Source organism: Phyllostomus discolor, chromosome 7 (genome assembly GCF_004126475.2).
Source record: "Phyllostomus discolor isolate MPI-MPIP mPhyDis1 chromosome 7, mPhyDis1.pri.v3, whole genome shotgun sequence".
NCBI lineage: Eukaryota > Metazoa > Chordata > Mammalia > Chiroptera > Phyllostomidae > Phyllostomus > Phyllostomus discolor.
Window position 1 is genome coordinate 14,026,832 of NC_040909.2, and position 20,381 is coordinate 14,047,212.

The following is a 20,381-nucleotide window of genomic DNA, read 5'->3' on the forward strand; positions in this document are numbered from 1 at the left end:
TCAGCCCTGCATAGGTGGTCTAGCACCTCCTTTTAGAAAGTAGAGGTAACATCTATTATTTTGTGATAAGATTTTTGCAGCCTCTACAGAAACTAAAAAAGCAAGAGTCCTATTTTAACACTCTGTTAACAGAAGTGTAAATTCTATAAAACCTGGGTATAAATTGAGTAACAGAAGCCTGTTCTCTATAATTAAATAGCAGATGACTTCAGAAAGCTTGCGGTCCCTTTCTTTAGCTCTCGATGAGAATTCTGTTTCTATGAGGACATGAGACCCTGCCATGAACAGAGAGCATAAGGACTGCAGTCAGATCATCTGGAAGGAGAAAATTATAATAAGATGATGGTGTGGCAAAGGAAGGAAAGGGGATCATTTGAACAGAAGGTAATTTCCTGGTGGGCTGAGAAGGAGACGACAAATACAGCATACAAGCAACAAGAGCTCAACATACACGTAGCACCACCACACGCAAAATGGCTTCTAATGATGCCCAAAACAGAGTAGAAAGGGATTTATGGCTGGCTTTGAGATGACAGGAAGCAAAATAGGCTTGGAGAAGCATGTGCACAACAACCCTAGAGAAATAAGTTTGAACAACAGATGTTCCCCTGCACAATAAGTAAAATAGAGACATTGAACTTCACACGATCTCTAACACACAGCTACACCCACTGGGGTGAACAAGACCCCTGACTTTCCCGAAATGCTCATCTGAGCTGCAAACATGTTCATTAATGAAAACTTTTCACAGTTCCCAGGGGACATGCGTGTCTTGTTTTGGGGGAGAAAACACATTTCTGTGAGCTCAGGGTCTAACTTCCAGAGTTTCACAACAGAAACGAAGGACATTGAGCTTCATTTCTCCTATTTCTGATTGGTGCTTTTGGTCTGTTGATAGCATAAGGAACTTCTGGTTTTCAGTGGAAGACACCTGCGCTCCCCCACTGCTTTGTGTTCCCAAGAAGAGACAAGAATAGCACTAAACCTGATTGTAGGCCCTTCATCAAAGAATCAAAGAAGCTAGAAAAAAATCTGAGAGTTGCAACCCAATTTTTGTCCTTTTGTAATTACATCATCACATCGTCATTTTGTAAGTCACAGGCCCCATGACATACCAGAAAGAATACATATTTTCTTGCAAAGCATTTCCTGCAAAGAGGGGCACGCTTCAAACAGAGGCTCCACCTCCACATGCGTGTCCACAATAGTGAAGAGGAAGGAAGATGGGGAGTCACCAGCTCTGAAAATGATGTGCGTGTCAGTGATATGCCACCTCACATTTCATTGGCCAAAACAAGTCACATGGCTAAGCCAACTTCAAAGAGAATGGGAAAGGTGAGTTTTACCGCGTGCCCTTCTTTGTGGGTCCTCTACAATGAACGGGGTGTTATTGAATTTCACCTTATAATTCCTGTGAGTAGTAGCAAATGCTCCTGGCAGAAGGGTCCAAAGTCTTTTCCAGCCTTGAGCCAACAATCTCTTCTTATCTGAAGTCCTCCACTCAGTCTCCTAAGCCCGATTCAAATCTACTCACCAAAACTTCTTTTTGGCTACACTTACCCCTAAGTGATTGTCAAGCCTCTAAATCCCAGTGTATATGCTGTGGGCACTTTCACCAGGTAGTTTCTGCGAACTACCTCATTTCAGCGAGTTTGTCCCACTGCCTAATTAGACAGCAGGCTCCTGGATGCAAGATGCCTTCTGGTGCCTGAGAAAGCCATCCAGGGAACAGAGACAGGGGGTTGCAGTGTGGGGGACCCGTGGGAGGTATAGCTCCTTGGAAATAGCCAATTCACATTTCATTCAGACAACCATAATATTTAGACCAAAGTCTCCATTAAGTATATTATGCACAAAATTAATAAGCATCAAGACCAGACAGGTTGTAATTATCCTCAAGTATACATTTAAACTGAACTTGAGGACCGCATGGAATAAACCACAGCCCCTTCACTCTGAGAATACCTCCCCTGCAAGGTCTTGGAATCAGCCTGGGGCAAACCTGGTGAAGTTGGGTTTCCTAAATGCAGAGACTGAGACGAGGATTTATGTCCAAGTGATTTATTGAGGGAGTGCCCTCAGAAGACATCTGTAAGGGAGTAAGAAAGCAGGAGGGAGATGAAGCAGAAACTAAGCTAGAAAGATTTTCAGTGAAGGGTAGCCTAAACTCAGTCCCACAGAGAGCTCTGAAACATGAATTGTACCTTGGAGTCTGCCCTGCTTTGAGACCAGCCATTATTACATGCTGCTCCGGCATAAGGAAGGGGCATGTGATTCCAAGGCATGGCCAGGTGAGGTGGCTCCAGTCATCCAAGAGCAATCCTCAGGAGAAGACTGCCACTGTGGGCCATTAGCAGAAACCCCCACAGCAGCCGGACATCGGCAAGCTCAACCGGCAATATGGAAGCCAGGGAACATGGCAAGGACACCATCATTGTCTGCTGTGTCCTGAAAACCAGACTATACACAGAGTGGCCTGAACATTATCCTTCACCTCCAGAGGCACACCTGGGTGAGTGACCCAACCAGTGGTTAAGGGTGCAACAGCTTCACTTCCTATAAATTGATCCTCAATAAGTAGGCCCCTTATTAACCGTCATTGATTTGAAATCTCTATATAAGATGGACTCTCCTCTCAGAGGTTCTTCGTATCCACATAGCTACACCTAGCTAAGGCCATTCTGACCCTGATATTCCACTCTCATTGCAAGGATGACAGCAGAAAGCTATAGATGGGAAATGCACTGAGAAGGGGGATGAATCTCACCTTTGGGCAGCCACAGAGGATTAGCTTCCACCGCAGGGCTTTGCTGAGGGATGATATTTTGAGAGGATGCCTTGAATTGATACCTCAAAGGGCTTCCTTCGAAGGGATGATTTATACATCACAAGACAAAGAGGATTTATATTAAAGAAAATGGATTCTTTTTCTGAACTGTTTGGAGGAAGATGGATAGCTTCCTGTAAACTGCAGTTCCGTGTCTGTGAGCTGAGTGTTTCCAGAAAACTGCTAAGGTAATGCTGCCTCTGGGACGCACTGCATTGCCTCTGCCACCACCCACGCTTTGTGTGTGTGTGTGTGTGTGTGTGTGTGTGTAAAAGAGGCTACAGGAACAGTTACCTAACCAGACCACCTCCTACTAGGCAGCCCTCCAGAGAAAATTTCATATTATCCAAACTATACATGCATAGAAGTTAAGGATAGTCATGATGAAGGAAAAATTTAGCTTATTGAGGAGGAGGAGGGGCAGTTGTTATTTACATATTTGTCCACCCAACTCTTCCTGCTAAAGTACTGCACTTGTCTACTAAGAAGTTCATTATAAGAGTCATTCTGCACATTTGAAATAGCTCTGGTAAATTCCCACATAATCTTATACAAGTTCTTGTGTATATGTGATGTAGAAAACCCAACAGAGTCTAATATTTGCCAAAATGTGAGCAAAGTTTATCATTGTTTATAGAGCATCAGACTCCCTGATCACTGGGGTGGCTGGAGGCATTGGAGAAGGGACAAGTGAAATGGTAACATTAATGAAAGAGTTTCCCTGAAAAATAAGAACAACATTCATTGAGCAATCTGGGAAGCTGTCTGAGGTGTCCTAATGCCATGGCACCATCTTTGAGAAACCAAGAATTATAACTCCCTTCCATTGAGAAACCAACTACTGAGCCTTCGGTTTCATTTAATTCTTACAGTGATGCTCAACCAGTGTTGTGCTAGTAAACCAGGCCAGGAGAAGAGAAAAAAACTCTACTCTCTGATCCGCAGTGTTTGCTGACTACTGTGGTGCAAATACTTTCATGATGGCCAAGTACAAACTACCCATGTGATGTCCCCAAACAAGTAGTGAGAAGAGATGCACGTGATCAGGTCTCGCAAGCCAGAATAAGACAGCTCTGGATGAGCATGATCAGAAGTGATACAAGATGTAAGGTTGGACTGACAAGCTGTGTGAAAACATCTGTCCCTGCCTTTGTGGCTTCCATCTGCAGATGTGAAGATAACCAACAGTAAACACTATCAAGTGACTTGTTCTGAGTGCAGAAAAGTTTTATCACTGCCGGTGTGAGGCTCTTTAAAATATATTGAATACACTGAGCTCATCTTTGTCTAACATAGAGAAAAGCTCCTTAAAAACCAGGCCTATGTCTTATCCAATTCTATGTTTCTCACATGCCTGGCACAACGCTTTGTCCATAGTAACTGCTCATCAATGGTTACCAAGGGACTGGTTTAGGGACCCTTTGTTCTGAATGCCTCATAAAGACTGATCACTCAATACCAGCCTTCCTAGACTGAATGTTTTTTTTTCCTTCCCAAAGTTGTATGAGAAGTTAAAGACCCTGAATTTTGGAAGGGATGATAAAGCTCTAAATTCCATTACACATAGCTCTCTATCCAGTGAACAATCTTTTCTTCAGTTCCTCTAATAAGTGGCTATCCCATCTCTAATTGAACATATCCAAGCAAAGGAGTTCACCAGCTAAAATCATTGCAACTCGCAGGTTATAGGCAGCCATTGTAACTCAAAGCTATGGATGGCAATCTTCCAAGAGCTCGCACCATGAAGATATGATCACCAATGACACCTACAAAAATAATACCTCTCAATATGCTTTTGTAGCCTCATTCCCCCAACAGCCCTATCACTCATATTGAGAGATGAGTTTTTATGCTGGTAGGGGATAAAGGGAGTGGAGAACAAACTGAAAAAAAAACTAATGGAGAGATGCCCTGGTTAAATGTGCTCCCTAATACACAAAAATCACTTGTGTTTTTATATACTAACAATCAAAAATAAAAGTTAAGAAAACAATGCTATTTATAACAGCATCAAAAAGAATGAAATATTTAGGAATATTTTTAACCAAGGAAGCAAAAGACCTGTACACTTAAAAATACAAAACACTACCGAAATTAAAGAAGGCATAAATAAATGAAAAAATATCCCATGTTCATGAATTAGAAGATCAAATATTGTTAAAATGTCAGTACTGCCCAAAGCAATCTGCAGATTCAATGCAATCCCTATCAAAATTCCAATGGCACTTCTTTTGCAGAACCAGAAAACATAATCCTAAAATTCACAAGGAACTTCATGGGAAGCTGAATAGCCAAAACAATCTTGAAAAAGAACATTAAGATGAATAAGTTCTAGCAATCTGCTGTACAATATTGTACCTATACAATAACGTGCTAAACACTTAAAACTTGCTAAGAGGGTAGGTGTCCTGTTAAATGTTTTTTACACTATAAAAAAGATGGAGGAAAAGGAGGAAGAACAAGTTGGAGGTCTCACATATCCTAATTTCAAAGCTTACCACAAAGCTATAGTAATCAAAATGATGTGGTCTTGGAATAAAGATGGACATATTTAGACAAACAGAATACAATAGAGAGCCCAGAAATAAACTCAGCATATATGGCCAAATGATTTTCAACAAGGGTGTCAAGGCTAGTCAGTGGGGAATAGACTCCTCTTTTCAACAAATGGTGCTGGGAAAACTGGATATCCACATGCAAACGAATGAAATTGGACCCTTAAACCATAAACAAATTAGCTCAAAATTTATCAAAAACCTAAAAAATATATAGCTAAAACTATAAAACTGTTAGAGAAAAGCATTGGGGAAAATCTTCATGACACTGGATTTGGCAGTGATTTCTTGGCTATGACACCAAAAGCACAGGAAAAAAAAGAAAAATTAGAGAAGTTGGACTTCATCAAAGTTAAAAACTTATGCTTTAAAATGCACTATTAACAGAGTAAAAAAAGGCAACTCACAGATTGGAAGGAAATTGTTGCAAACCATATATTTTATAAGGGAATAATATCCAGATTATATAAAGAACTTCTACAACTAAACAAAATAAACTTTAAAGCAAAAGAATTGAATAGACATTTCTCCAAAGAAGATATACAAATGGTCATTGAGCACATGAAATGTTTTTCAACATCATTAATTATTAGGGAAATGCAAACCAAAACCATAATGAGATATTACTTCATACCCATTACAGTGGCTATTATAAAATAATAATAAATAAATGACAAAACACAAGACTTGTTAATAAGGATGTAGAAAAGTTGGAACCCTTGTGCATTGCTGGTCAGCCACTGTATGACAGTTTCTCTAAAAATTAAACACAGAATTACTATATGATCCAGCAATTCCACTTCCAGATATTTACCCAAAAAAAATTCAAAGTAGGGACTCAAATGGATATTTGTACACCAATGTTCAAAGCAGCATTATTCACAATAGTCAAAAGTGAAAGAACATAAATGTCCATCAATGAATTAATAAATAAAATAGGGCATATACATACAATGAAATATTAGCCTTAATAAAGAATGAAATTCTGACATATGATACAACATGGATGTACCTTACAAACACTGTGCGAAGTGAAATAAACCAGTCACAAAAAGACATATACTGTATGATTCACATACATGAGGTCCCTAGAGTGGTCAAATTCAGAGAGAAAATACAATGATGGTTGCCAGGGGCAGGGAGAGGGAGGATCGGTTGCACAACCATGTGAATGGACTTGACACTACTGAACCATGCCCTTAAAAATATTTAAAATGGTAAGTTTGTGTTGTGTATATTTTACCACAATTAAAAGGAAAAAGGAATGATATTCTCACATATGCTATAACATGGGTGGGCCCTGAAAACATTATGCTGCTAAGTAAAATAAACCAAAATAACAAATATCATGGAATTCCACTCTCATGAGATACATAAAATAGTCAAACTCATAAAAGACATAAAGTGGAATAGTGGTCAACAGGACAGGGAGGGAGAATGGAGTAGGGAGTAATCGTTAAATGGTTACACAGCTTCAGTGTGGGACTGTAGAAAAGTTCTAGAAATGGGTGGAGGTGATGGTCGCACAACAACATGGATGTGCTTAATGCCACTGAATTGTACATTTGAAATGTTTTAAATGGTAAATTTTATGGTAGGTATATTTCACCCCAATAAAAATATATAAAAAGTGTCCAGTGGAATTGCTGGGTCAAAAGGCAGTTCCATTTTTTTATTTTTTGAGGAAATTCCATACTGTTTTCCACGGTGGCTGCACCAGTCTCCATTCCCACCAACAGTGTACTGGGGTTCCCTTTTCTCCACATCCTCACCAGCACTTGTGGGAATATATGCTCTAACAATTCCAAATCACCGATTCAAAAGAACTTACACCCCCTTATGTTCATAACAACTCTATTTACAATAGCCAAGTGCCGGAAACGGCCTAAGTGCCCATCAGTAAGTGAGTGGATCAAAAAACTGTGGTACATTTACACAATAGAATACTACACAACAGAAAGAAAAAACTCCTACATTTTACAACAGTATGAGTGGAACTGGAAGATATTATGGTAAGTGAAATAAGCCAGTCGGTGAAAGACAAATACCATATGATCTCACCGATAAAAGGAAACAAATGAACAAAATAAACTAATGAGCAAAATAGGACCAGAGGCATAGAAACATGGAACAGACTGACAGTGACCAGTGGGAAGGGGGAAGGGTGATAATGGTGGCAAGAAGGGGAGGGATTAATCAAAGAACACGCAAGAACAGCCATGGACATGGACGACAGTGTGGGGAATGACTGTGGGAGTGGGGGTGGGCTGGGTGAAGGAGGGAAAAGGAGGAAAAATTGGGACAACTGTAATAGAATAACAATAAAAAAATTTTTTTAAGTGTGCACAAGATTTTCCTTGTGCCACTCCTGTCCAAAGGTAAACTCAGCTTAGGTTTCCCAGACCTACAACCCAGGAACTGCTCCAAATACACAGGCTTTATCCTTTGCTGTACCCAGAAAACACAAAAATGCAGGAAAATCCTTCATCACAAGAAAAAAAATTTTGTAACTATGTATGGTGATGGGTATTACTAGACTTATAGGGATGATCATTTCACAATGTATACAAGTATTGAATCATTGTTATATACCTAAAATAATATGTTATTTGTCTTAAACCTAAGTAAAAAAAATACTTCCCCTTTAAAAAATATCTTTAAGTGTGTTTCTTGGAACTGGGCTTCAGCCCTCTCAAGTCTTCTTCCATGACAGACAAAAGCATCATAAATTAATATGCCTCCCTAAAATTCTGTAAGCGCCAATCACATATTAAGTACTCAACAAAGATCATATATCTCCAACCAATGTGCTACCTCTTTATTCTGTTTTATGATAGAGAACAGGACAATTGTTTTTCCATTTAACTCATGTATATCTCTCGCCCCTTCTTACATCGAAATTCGGTGACACTCTATAAAAGTTACTTTTGAAAACCCATCAGTCCCCATTTTGTTTCAGCACTGCAGTCTGAGTTCTCAGTACGCTGTCCAAGGTGCCTACGAACCTCTTTCTATAGGAGGTTTCCTGGAAGGCCAGCAGGACCCTTGAGTGTTTCCCAGAAAATGGGAACAAGAGAGGCGTTACCATATTGTTACAGGAGTTCAAAGATAAAGGTGGCTTACCTATGACCACTTTCAAGCAGGAAACAATACATTTAGGCTTTAAACCAAGAGGAAAATATTTTCTTTTTTGTTTGCGGTAATCCCAAAGTAGTTTTTTGGCTTGCTCTTTTTCAATAGCATGATCCTTTATTATATCCAAAGTTGTTGGAACAGCCACCAGTAAGCATGCTCACAGCAACTCTAGGAAAATCTAGTCTAACTCAAGTAACTTAAAAAAAAAAAAGAACCAATTCTAGGATTTGCCCCAAGTGCCCAATAATTTGCCAAAATGTTTTATTCCATTTATCTTTTCTCCATGTGTCTCTTACGTGTTATGAAAAATTCAAATGTATTAAAATTTATTTTTCCCTCTTCACTAATTTTGTAATTCCATCAGTGAGAATCTACCAGGGTTTTTGGGCACGATTGTTTACAGGCCTGGACTGCTGATGATTCTATTATCCTCTATATGACTACAGATTTCTTTCCTCCTGGCATTTGCTCCATTATTTTACAAAGAAATTAAAATCTATTCCAACTGATACTCATTTTCAGGTCTCAGCACCCTTCTCATTTTTCACAAACTCATTATATCTATCATGAGTGCATCTTCCGGCATCCTCTTCATTTCACAGCTGCTTCCGTAATGATCGAAGGAGTTGAGCTACACCCAGAGAAACTGGAACTGGCCAGAGACGGACCCAACGCCCACTCCATGCCTTCTCCGCTGTGTCTACAGGACTCTGAGACAATGCTTCCTTGTTTTGTTGTTGCTGTTGTTGTTTTATTTTGTTTTATTGGTTTTTGTTTGCTGCTCTTAGGGAAAGCATTGTCCCATTGTTCAAGTTTCATTTTTGTGTCCATATAACATAACAGGATAAAGCGTAGTGATTAGACATTCTAATATACTCACTTATTTCATTTCCTCCATTTCTTCTCTTAATTTTTCCTTGAGGAGAAAGAGGAAATATCTTACCAGAATTTTGTTGTTCATGGGCTTTGGATGGGATTTGGACCTTTGTCCAAATCTCAGCCCTACCACCTACTAGCTGACCGATGTCTGGTAAGTTACTTTGCCCCTCAAAGTCTTCATGTCACCTGTAGCACAGGGATAGCACCATCATCCCTCCAGGATGGTCTGAGATTAGATGCGGTGCCTATGTGAAAGTCCTTAGAACACAGTAGGTACTTAATGTTTACCTTCTCTTAATCCCATTCCATCTTCTGTTCCCTCAACTGCACACACCTCCACCTCATCCCAAAATTCTCACTCCAAGGCAGCAAGGAATCCTTCTAGAAACCTCCAGAAAACCTTTATCCAGCCACCACCTCTCCAGTCTGTCTGCCTCCAAACAACATCTCGATGAGACCTGAAACCTTCCAAACCCCAGAATGTCTCAATGACCTCATCAGTTACAGAACATGTGGCAACCTAAGACTGTGGAAAAAAAGATGGTCCAGGATTTCCCTAAAAGATCCTTGCTCTGTCCTCAGGAGTCTTAAGTTCCCTAATGAATTTGCTTTGGTCCTTGCACTACTATCATCAAACCACCCACTCACTTATTGCAGGAGTGAGGCCTATTCATTGCAGTTGTGTTTTTGTTTCATTGTATTTTGTTCTGGTTTGGTTTGGTTTTCAAGGAAATTCAGAGCCTGGGTCCCTTATTAAAAATACTCTCGCTTCCTCCTTGCTCCCACTCACCATCTTTAAGCAAATACAACCAGGAATCTATTTTCACCATAATGAATTCCAATAGTTCTGCAGTGACAATGGGTTTTTTTAAGCTCCATGATTATCCCCACACCTGCAATTGATTTTTTCCTATCTTTTTACAGGAAAGTTTAGATGACTTCCCCCAGGACAGATTTTTCTCACTTCTGAAATATGCTCTTACTGTCTTTACTGCTGGTTATTTATAATCCTCTTTTCCTTCCCTACAAGATGAGCAACAGAATAACTAAGGAAAGTCTTCTGGCCATTAAATAGCCTAAAATATATTCAAGGGGACCTGAGAATTATGATTTGAAGGAGAGATTATGATAGTTATAGAGAGAAACTAATTGAAGAGGACAGCTTCATTTACTAAGTTAGGCAAACGTTGTTGGACTAATCCCAACTTAGAAATAATTACACCCCCAGTCCCCAATGTCAAATGAGTGTTTCCTGTGTCTGGGCATCCTACTTTATATTTTACGTGCACTACCTCCTTCTAGCCTCACAAAGACTTCACTTTAAAACGATCATTATTACATCACTGTTACAGGTAAGGAAACTAAAGTTTTATGAGGCAAAGTAACTTGTGCAGTGTCGCACAGCTAGTAAACAAAGGATCCAAGATTCAAATCTAGAGTGACCTGGCTCCAAAACTCAAGCCATCAAACCCCATGCTTTCAGGTATCCAAAATAACCCAATCTTTGTATGATAATATTCAGGAATTTCATGGACCTCTATTTAACCTTGTAGTTATTAAACTATTAGCCTCTCACTCATAGAGAAAACAATTTGTCTTTAGTTTATTAAGCACAAGTCTACACAGCAACTTGACAGGCTTGGAGATGAATTACAGACTGCCGTCAGAAGACAGGGGTTGGATTATGAAATGGGAGCACTCCATCCGATGTGTTGAAACTAATGCAAAGACCTGACGGAGGGCATTTTAGCAGCAGAATCCAGACAGTTTTTTTCATTACTTTTTAAAGTACCCCTTCCAAAAAAAAATAATAAACTGTGGGTTTGTGATCCAGACCAAACAAAATGCTGTGTGACAAACATCAGTTTTTCTCCAGGCAATGTAAACTCCTAAGGCAAAAGAACCCAACTTTTTGCCAAATATACAATATTTTTTAATCCTCTGAGGGAAGGTGAGGGTAGGACCAGGAGGCACTGTCTGAGACTAGCATCTGTGTCCCTTCTTCACAAGGAATCCCAGGGGACAAGAAAAGAGGGTAGAAACAGAGTTACAAACAGTGTCACAATCAAAGGTAGGTCACAATCAACCCGCCGGGCAACCCTTGAATCACGTTGTCCTCAGGGAACGTGGAAATGAAGGCATAATAGCAGCTTCATACTCATCCTTTCTTTGTCTCTCCAAGCCAAAAGTTTCTTTGGCAATAGTAGCAAATGTAGGACAAATGTCCCCTTGGCCATCTTGCAGTAAAGTTTCTGCCTATAATAAAGTTCCTCAAGTGTTCTTTACAAAAAATGTCCTTGTTGTGCTGCTTTTATTTCGTCTTCATCATCTCAGTGGTGACATGTTACCAAAGGGCTGGCTGCATTGCTAATAAAAAAGCATTGCTTCTCCCGTGTTTGAGTGACAGCCATCGTCTCCAGGCTGCTGGCAGGTTAATGCAGCGCAATTCCAACCCAGCCTTGGAAAATAACAATAATGTGATTTAGGTCTAGGGTCATTAAACTTGATTAGCTGAGTGAGCTCATGAAAATCCATAATTAACTAGAAAAACAAGAAGACAGATGTTTTCATCAGGACATCAAAAGAACCTGGTCTTCTGTCTGACTGCTTTTTCTGTCTACCTAAGGCCCTAAGCAAATGAACACCTCTCACCCTATGCATGTAAAACCAAAACAGCATCCCCAAACATGACTCATCTCTTGTCTAATCATCTCCACTTTTCATGAGGAAGTGGGAGAAAAGGAAATACAATTCCTTCAGCTATATTGAAGCTCATTGGACAAGTTAGCAAATGCCCTAAAATATATTACCATTAGCCTAGCCCAGCTCTGCCCCTCACTCCCACGCTGAAGTTCCCTGCACCTGGTAGTTATCAACCAGGGGTGATTTCGTCCCCTTCAGAGACAACTGACAAGGTCTGGAGACACTTTGTGTTGTTGCAGCTGGAGAGCGTGCTGCTGGCATCTAGTGGGTAGAGGCTAGGATGCTGCTCAACTTCTACAATGCAAGGACACACCCCTCCCCGGCAAAGAATCTGACCCAAAATGTGAACGGCGCTGATGTTAAGAAAGCCTGCCTGGGCCAAAGCAAGCCCAGAGTGGGTACACTTCTGATGCAGACCAGCTAAGCTGCCTCCCGGGGGATTCAGGTGCTCAGGTTACAGGTCAGCCCTGAGCTGTGCATGTTGGGGAATGTGACAGACAAGAGGCACACGTAACCAGGATGCAGTGGCCCAACAGAGGTTCACACAGACTCTGAAAAAGTGATCATTGTAGGTGGGAGAGCTGGCATCAACTCAAGAGAGTAAGCCTAATGTGAGGACCACTCCTCATAGTGGTATTTGTCATAGAGGCTGTGACCGCTCTGAAATACTGTTCAACTCCTGGCTCCTCACATTCAGCTCAGACCCCTCAAGAACAGGGCAGGTCAAGAAATCACAGCCTGAGTAATAGGACAACAGGCTCCACGCAGGGGTCTCTCTACAACTTGGTACAAGCGAACTTTGAAACCAAGATTTCCCTAGGCACTGAAATAACACTGCTTATAATCTCTCTGTCTCACAGGGACCAATCAGAGACACGAAGAGAGACTTTCCAAAACCTCATGTTAATATCTTAGGTTGGACTGCACAAGATGCCCATTAGTATAGGACCAAACTGGTTGACCAGTGGCATTTTCATTTGGTTCACCCTAATGATGTCAGAGAAACAGATCCAATAGGAGATTCACAGAAAGAGATTTACTGTGACAAATTGGCTCATATGACTATGGAGGCTGAAAAATCCCATGAACTGCCATCTGCAAGCTGGAGGCCCAAGAAAGCCAGCGATGTAGTTCCAGTCCAAGCACAAAGGCCTGAGAAGCAGGTGACTCAATGATGTAAGTCCCACTCCTAGTCCAAAGGCCTGAGAACCAGGAGCTTTGATGTCCAAGGGCAGGGCGAGACAGATGTCCCAGCTCCGGTAGAGAGAGTGAATTCACCCTCCCTCCACCTTTTTGCTCTATTTGAACCATCAGTGAGGGTGACCTTGTTTACTCAGTTTACCCATTCAAATGCTAATCCCTGCCAGAAACACCCTCACAAACACCCCCAGAAATAATGTTCACCAGCTATGCGGGCATCCCTTAGCCCAGTTAAGATGACACATAACCATCACACTAGTACTATAGATATGTCGGGAAATAGAATGGGTCTTTACATCTCCCTAAATCCACAGTTCTATCTCATCTGAATCCCAACCACCCAGTGAGAAAGATATTGATTTCAGTTCATGTTCTTCTTTTATAAATGAGGAAACTGAGTCTAGGAGGGATTCAATAGCTAGTCCAATACAGCACCACTAACATGCAGTAGAACTAGGACCCAAATGCAGATCGGAAGTAAAGACTTTCGATCCTAAATTTTCCCACCAGCTGTTTAACCCCAAGTAAGTACAATGCACTACCATCTACCACTACTTGATGAGACTATTACACTTTGTGCAAGAAAAAAAATTCTACCACTGTGGCTGAGATTAAAGTCAAGGCAAGAGTTGTCTTTATTCTCAGCTACAGACTTGTGCCAAGAGGGAAGATAGGTCGAGTCCAGGCTTACACAATAGCGGCAGTAATTCAGACAAAAAGGGAGCTTAGACTGGTACGAAATGACCTCTGTGGCTGGCAACAGCGTCCTCACTTCCTCAAGCCCTAAGGCCTAACTCACTCCCGTCTCAAGCCCGCAGACACACAAACACAGTCTTAATGAGCCTGGTGTCAACCAGCCAGCATCCCGGGAGCAGGGCCCCGGATTCTGATCAATGCGAGCAATATTTCGTCTCCCCTCAGCCCTGCCGGCTGCCCTCACCCGTTCAGCAGTTCTGCAGTGTTATTTTTAGTGCATTAAGTTAATAAAGATCCCTGGAGTGATGTGGCAAAAGGAAAGTCACTGGAGGAGAGCTGCTAAATTCGTAACCTGCAGCTGCAGGGCTTCGTGAAGGAGACCTCTGGGAATGGTGCACCATCATGGGCTCAAACCTTCTCTGAGGACTGCTGTTTCAGGCCGCTCCTTGCCCAGGGGGCAGGAAGGGGGACTAGCACAATTCTCCTGCTGCCTCAATGATACAGTCAGTAACATAAATGATCAAAATGAAATAAAACTAATGATAGTATTCGGGGAGGAAAATAGGCCAGCGAGTTTATGTTACATTAAAATATATGTTAGGAAATAAAAATCATTCACTCCTAGCTGATGTCAAACTTCCAGTTTCATATTTGAATAACCTCTAACCTAACATTCCCTGTGAAAAGCTGGCGGTGTAATTAGAGCTGTGACAAAGGACATACAGACTTAGCCGGGAAAGGAAATTATGATAGGTTTGATCAAAATGACCCTATAAATATTACTTCACTGATTTAACTACCACGTTGTCGTTCTCGGGCCATGAAAAGGAGTCCTATGCTACTGAAACCAGGCAGAGAGCTGAAATTTGATCCCTGTCATTGATGGTGACCTCATGTACAGATGTGCTCACTAAGAGACTCACCATGTGATTAATGTACACCAGGTCCCTGGTGGCCATGGTCCATAACTGTGAAAGTTAAACTAAAACAAAGCCCAAGGGAATGAAAATAGAAATCAAGAAGTTTTCCTCCATCTTCTGCCACCAGCACAGGATCATCTGAGGTGAGGTTTTCCCACCACAAAGATGACAAAGGATGGACTAATTCTCAACCAAGGAAAGTGCAGCGGGCACCATCACCCCCACACCACTCAACCCCGCACATCCTGCTGGCTTTTTATTCTGTGATCACTTTAGAAGGTGATGAGGGTTCACCGAATTTTGAACCTACGCCAAGGAACACAAAAGTAATTTCGGATGGAAAAAAGAGAAAAGGAAAAAGAAAGGAAAAAATATAGCTGCGTGTTTTCTTGAAACAATAGGTTGACTAATAAACATCCTCAAATGATGACATTTTCTACCATTTTTTTATGTTGTGTGCTGAACTTTTCTATGGAGATTAAAGTTACTAAAAGAAATGTCTTAGGAAGGGGAGAGAAATGACTTATTTACATCACAAAACAAAATGAAAAAAAGCATCCACACTATTTACTAGATTGTTTCATATAAACATGAATCATTTTATCTTGTCTCTGAAAAAGAACAGTATCATAGATCACTCCCTCTTTAAGTGGGGACCAGAGGCTCTGAAACCTATTTATTGATGCAGGACGTGATTTTGACTGACTTGCCAGATGAAAACATGAAACAGTTCTAAGTCCAGGGAGGAAAAAGGCTAGACTCTTTTTCATAAAGGCTTTTGTAACTTCCAGTCAAGATGGCAGCATAGGTAAACACAGCTCACCACCTCACACAACGACATCAAAATTACAACTAAAATATAGAACCACCACCACTCAGAAGCATCAGAAATCGAGTTGAATAGAAATCTTGCAACTACAGAATTAAAGAAACCAAATACATCAACACTGGTAGGAGGGGCCCAGACACAGAACAGACTGGTCCCACACCCATGTGTGGTGGATAAAAATTCAGAAAAGATATCTTGGTAGGGAGGAGTCCCAGCCCCATACCAGAACCCCCAGCCCAGGGTTCCACTGCCAGAAAGAGAAGTCCCCATAACTTCTGGCTGCAAAGGGCAGTAGGGATTGAGTCAGTGGAAGAAACTACTGGAGTCCCAAGCAGTTCCTCTTAAAACCTACACACGGACTTACTCAGACTCACTCCATCTGAACTCCAGGACCAGGGCAGCAGCATGAAAGGCACCAGTGGAATACAGGAAGGAACTGAAGTGTCTGGCATCAAGGCAAGACCTGGGAGACAGCTTTGTCCCAGACAGAAAGGTGGGCAGAGACCATTGTCCCTTTTCTGAGCCCTCCCATAACAGAGTCACAGAACCAGCAGGCTGGTGCCATATCTGAGTCTCCATTGACCTGGCTAACACTGTTTGCCCTGCCCTGGAGTTCCCCAGAGTCTCCAGCCAACCCAAATCACAGGCCCATTCAAGCTGCTTTTCCATATGAATCGCTGGTCTTGGCTCATACTTCACAACTTCCTAAATCCTTCAAACAAGCAACAGCCAGCCTCAGTGAGCCTCCAGCCCCTATACCTCTTGCTAAGTGGCCCCAGGCCTGGCACTAGCAGTAGCCAGCCTAGACTCACAGGTTGGCTTCACCCAGGAACCTCCAAGCCCAACACAAGTAGCAGCCAACTCAGATTGCTTTATAGCTCTGGCAGAGTGGTCCCAGATAAAACACAGGTGAGGGCTGAATTTGGCCTGCACCACCCAGGAAACCCCAGGGCCTACACACCCAGTGGACAGTTACAGACCACGTTGGAGCACCATCACCCTCCCCCCACATAGCTGATCCTCCACAGAGGGCAGGAGTTACTGGTCAGTGGTCACAGCCAGTCCTTGCTGCTGACTTGCCAGGGTAAATTCTTCTCATTGGCCTGCCAACAGCAACCAAGGCTCAACTACAAAAGGAGGGTGTACTCAGCCCACACAAAGGGCACAACTCAAGTACCCAGCTTGGGTGATAGAGGAGGCTGTGCCACTGGACCCTACAGGACACCTACTACATTAGACCATGCTACCAAGACAAGGAGTCATAGCAGCTCTACCTAATACATAGAAACACACACAGGGAGGCTGCCAAAATGAGGAGACAAATGTGGCCCAAATGAAAGAACAGATCAAAATTCCCCAAAAAAAGAAATACATAAAATTGGCATGTGCCATATACCCAACGCAGAGTTCAAAACACTAGTTATGAGGATGCTCAAGGAACTTAGTGAGGACCTCAACAGCATAAAAAGGTCCAGTAGAAACAAAGGATACATTAATTGAAATAAAGAACAATTTACAGGAAAACAATAGTAAAGTGGATGAAGGTGAGAATCAAATCCATGATTTGGAACATAAGGAAGGAAAAAACAACCAATTAAAACAACAAGAAGGAAATAAATATTCAAAAAAATGAGGATAGTGTAATCAGCCTCTGGGACAATGTCAAGAGGTCCAACATTCATATAATAGGGGTGCCAAAAGGAGAAGAGAAAGAGCAAGAAACCATAAATCTATTTGAAAAAGTAATGAAAGAAATCTTCCCTAATTTGGTGAAGGAAATAGACATTCAAATCCAGGAAGCACAGAGAGTCCCAAACAAGAAGGATGCAAAGAGGCCCACTCTAAGACACATCATAGTTAAAATGCCAAAGGTTAAAGATAGAGAGAGTTTTAAAAGCAGCAAGAGAAACAGTTAGTTACCTACAAGGGAACTCCCATAAGAGTGTCAGCTGATTTCTCAAAAGAAACTTTGCAGGCTAGCAGGGATTAGCAAGAAGTATTCAAAGTCATGAAAAGCAGGGACCTATAGCCAAGATTGTCCTACCTAGCAAAGCTATCATTTAGGATTGAAGGGCAAATAAAGAGCTTCCCAGACAAGAAAAAACTAAAGGAATTCATCATTACCAAACCATTATAATATGAAATGTTAAAGGGACTTATTTAAGAAGATTAAAACTATGAACAATAAAATGGCAATAAATACATATCTATCAACAATTGAATTTAACAATCAAACTAAGCCAATGAGAAGAATAGAGACAGAATCATGGATACAGAGAGCCTTTTGATGGTTGCCAAATGGGAGAGGGACGTGGAAGAAGGGTGAACGAGTGAGGGGATTCAGAAGAACAAATAGGTAGTTACTGAACAGCCATGGTGATGTAAAGTACAGTATAGGAAATGGAGTAGCCAAAGAACCTACACATGACCCGTGGACATGAACAATGGTGGGGGGACTGCCTGAGAGAGTAGGACGTGCTGGGTGGAAGGGGACAAAGGGGGAAAAATTAGGACAACTGTAATAGCATAATCAATCAAATATAATTTTAAAAGCCTCTTGTTTAAAATATTAAATATTAACAACTACATTGAGTTACATGGCTCTTAAAAGAAAGATTTTGAATTTCCAGAATGGCTGGTTGAAAGGATTTGGAACACCCTAAAGGTCAATCCACATAATTTACTTTAAAACAATATTTTCCAGACTTGTTTTGAATCTACAGAGACTCACTCACCATCTACTCTATTTCTAATTGTTATGGGGAATGTGGGTGGCTAGAAAGAATAGGTCAGCAGAAACTGTCCAAATGCATTTTCCAAATACCTTCAGCTTCATCATCTCAGGGCAGCTGCTGTTCCCGCTACCCACCGTAAGGAGCACCGACCAGAGAGGCAGGGGAGGACACAAGGACGTGAGGTGGGGATGGCATGGGAACATTCCCAGGAGCAGAAAGATCACCAAGGCAGACAGTGGAGGTCTTGCCCGAACTCAATCAGAGACTACGGTGGGTTAAGATTTGTAATCAACATGCCTCCATCAGTTGGAATTACCTTCCCATTTTGCCTCGGTCATCACATCTAGGGATCCAGTTGTTCTGCAAGTGTCATCCTGGGCTGCTATCCATCGTCCCACTGAGGAATTGCTCGTTTGGCCACCAGAATGTCTACATTATATTTCCATCATAAACTGCATTTTCGGTTATAATATCTAATGAAAACCAAGCATGATTTTGTAAACCAGCCATTATCTCATTAATGTCTCATCAGAAGCCATGTTATACATCTGATGGGCACACATTTTTAAAGCAAAAAAAGAAAATTGGAGATTGTCATTACCCCTGAGTACCCAGAGGAGATTTTTGCCCCCACTGAAGCCATCCAAAAAGAGAATCAGATTGAGAAGAGCTGTCTCAGGCTCTTCTAGCTTCTCGACTTCTACTCCTTCAGCACATCAGTGAATTAGCGTGTTCTTAAAACCCACCAACTGAGATGTCGGATCCTCTCGCTTCCATTCACGTAATGAGAAGGTCCTTTTTAACAGATGCTTGAATTCCCCTGACTGCCATTTAAACTTACTCCCTCGTGTCCTTTCCCACTTATGCACTGAACCACAAAACTAGAGAATACAACCTGAACTGGCCAAACTATCACCCGACCTTCGGCATTTCATTTTCACATTTCTGTCTGCATCTCAAATCTAACTGAGGGTGGGGGGAAGCACGCATCCGATTAATAAGATTCCCAGGGAAATAATGATTACCTAATTTAGCAGTGAGAGAGGATAGGAACAACCTTCAAATGTCATCATCGGAAGCAGTGTTGAAATGCCTCCTTTTTCTGACACAATTCTGTCAATTAGCTGAGCAGAGCAATTACCATTCCTTTCTCTTTTTTATTTGCAAAGAACCAAAACTTTCTAAGGATGATAAATGACTCCCTGGAAAATTCAATGCTGGTTGTGCTAAATTTGCACTTTCCATATTGTAAGGGTTTAGGTAGACTTTTTCCCCCCAGTTATTTCTCATAATCAATGAGGTGAGCAGGGGAAAAAAAAAAGACACCTTGTGTAAAATTCAGAGATGGGGACCTTACAAGAAATCAGACACACTCACATCTGTCCAAATGACCAGCAAATGAATACATATCTCAGTATAATTAGTAGAGTCGAGGACATTGTTAGCCAAATGATGAAGTAAATTTCATTTTAATTGCTTTGAATCCTATCTCCATTCCCCTAAAAAAGAAGAAAAGGAAATGTATTCAGATTATGACCTTTGAGAATTCTGGACTCATTAGCATTTCATATAACACAGCACAGAATTAAAGTGGGAAATGGACCCGCAGTGTTCCCCTAACTGCAGCGTGTACATCATTAATGGCACATAATTAAGGAGGTGTCAATGTTGGTCCCAGGTCTCCGTTGACAATGGCCCACAAACAGCATTTTCAGTCCAATATAATAGCCAGCTTACAGTGGCTAAACCTGTTCATTAAAAAAAGACAAAGGAAGGCTAATTTTGCTCCAGTGCTAGGTTAGGGGACAGAGGAACAGGAGGCTGGGCAATGATGCATATTCTGAACCAGGCTTCAGAAGTTCCTGTAGCCTTGGGGGCACCCCGCAGCTACAGAAGAGGAAG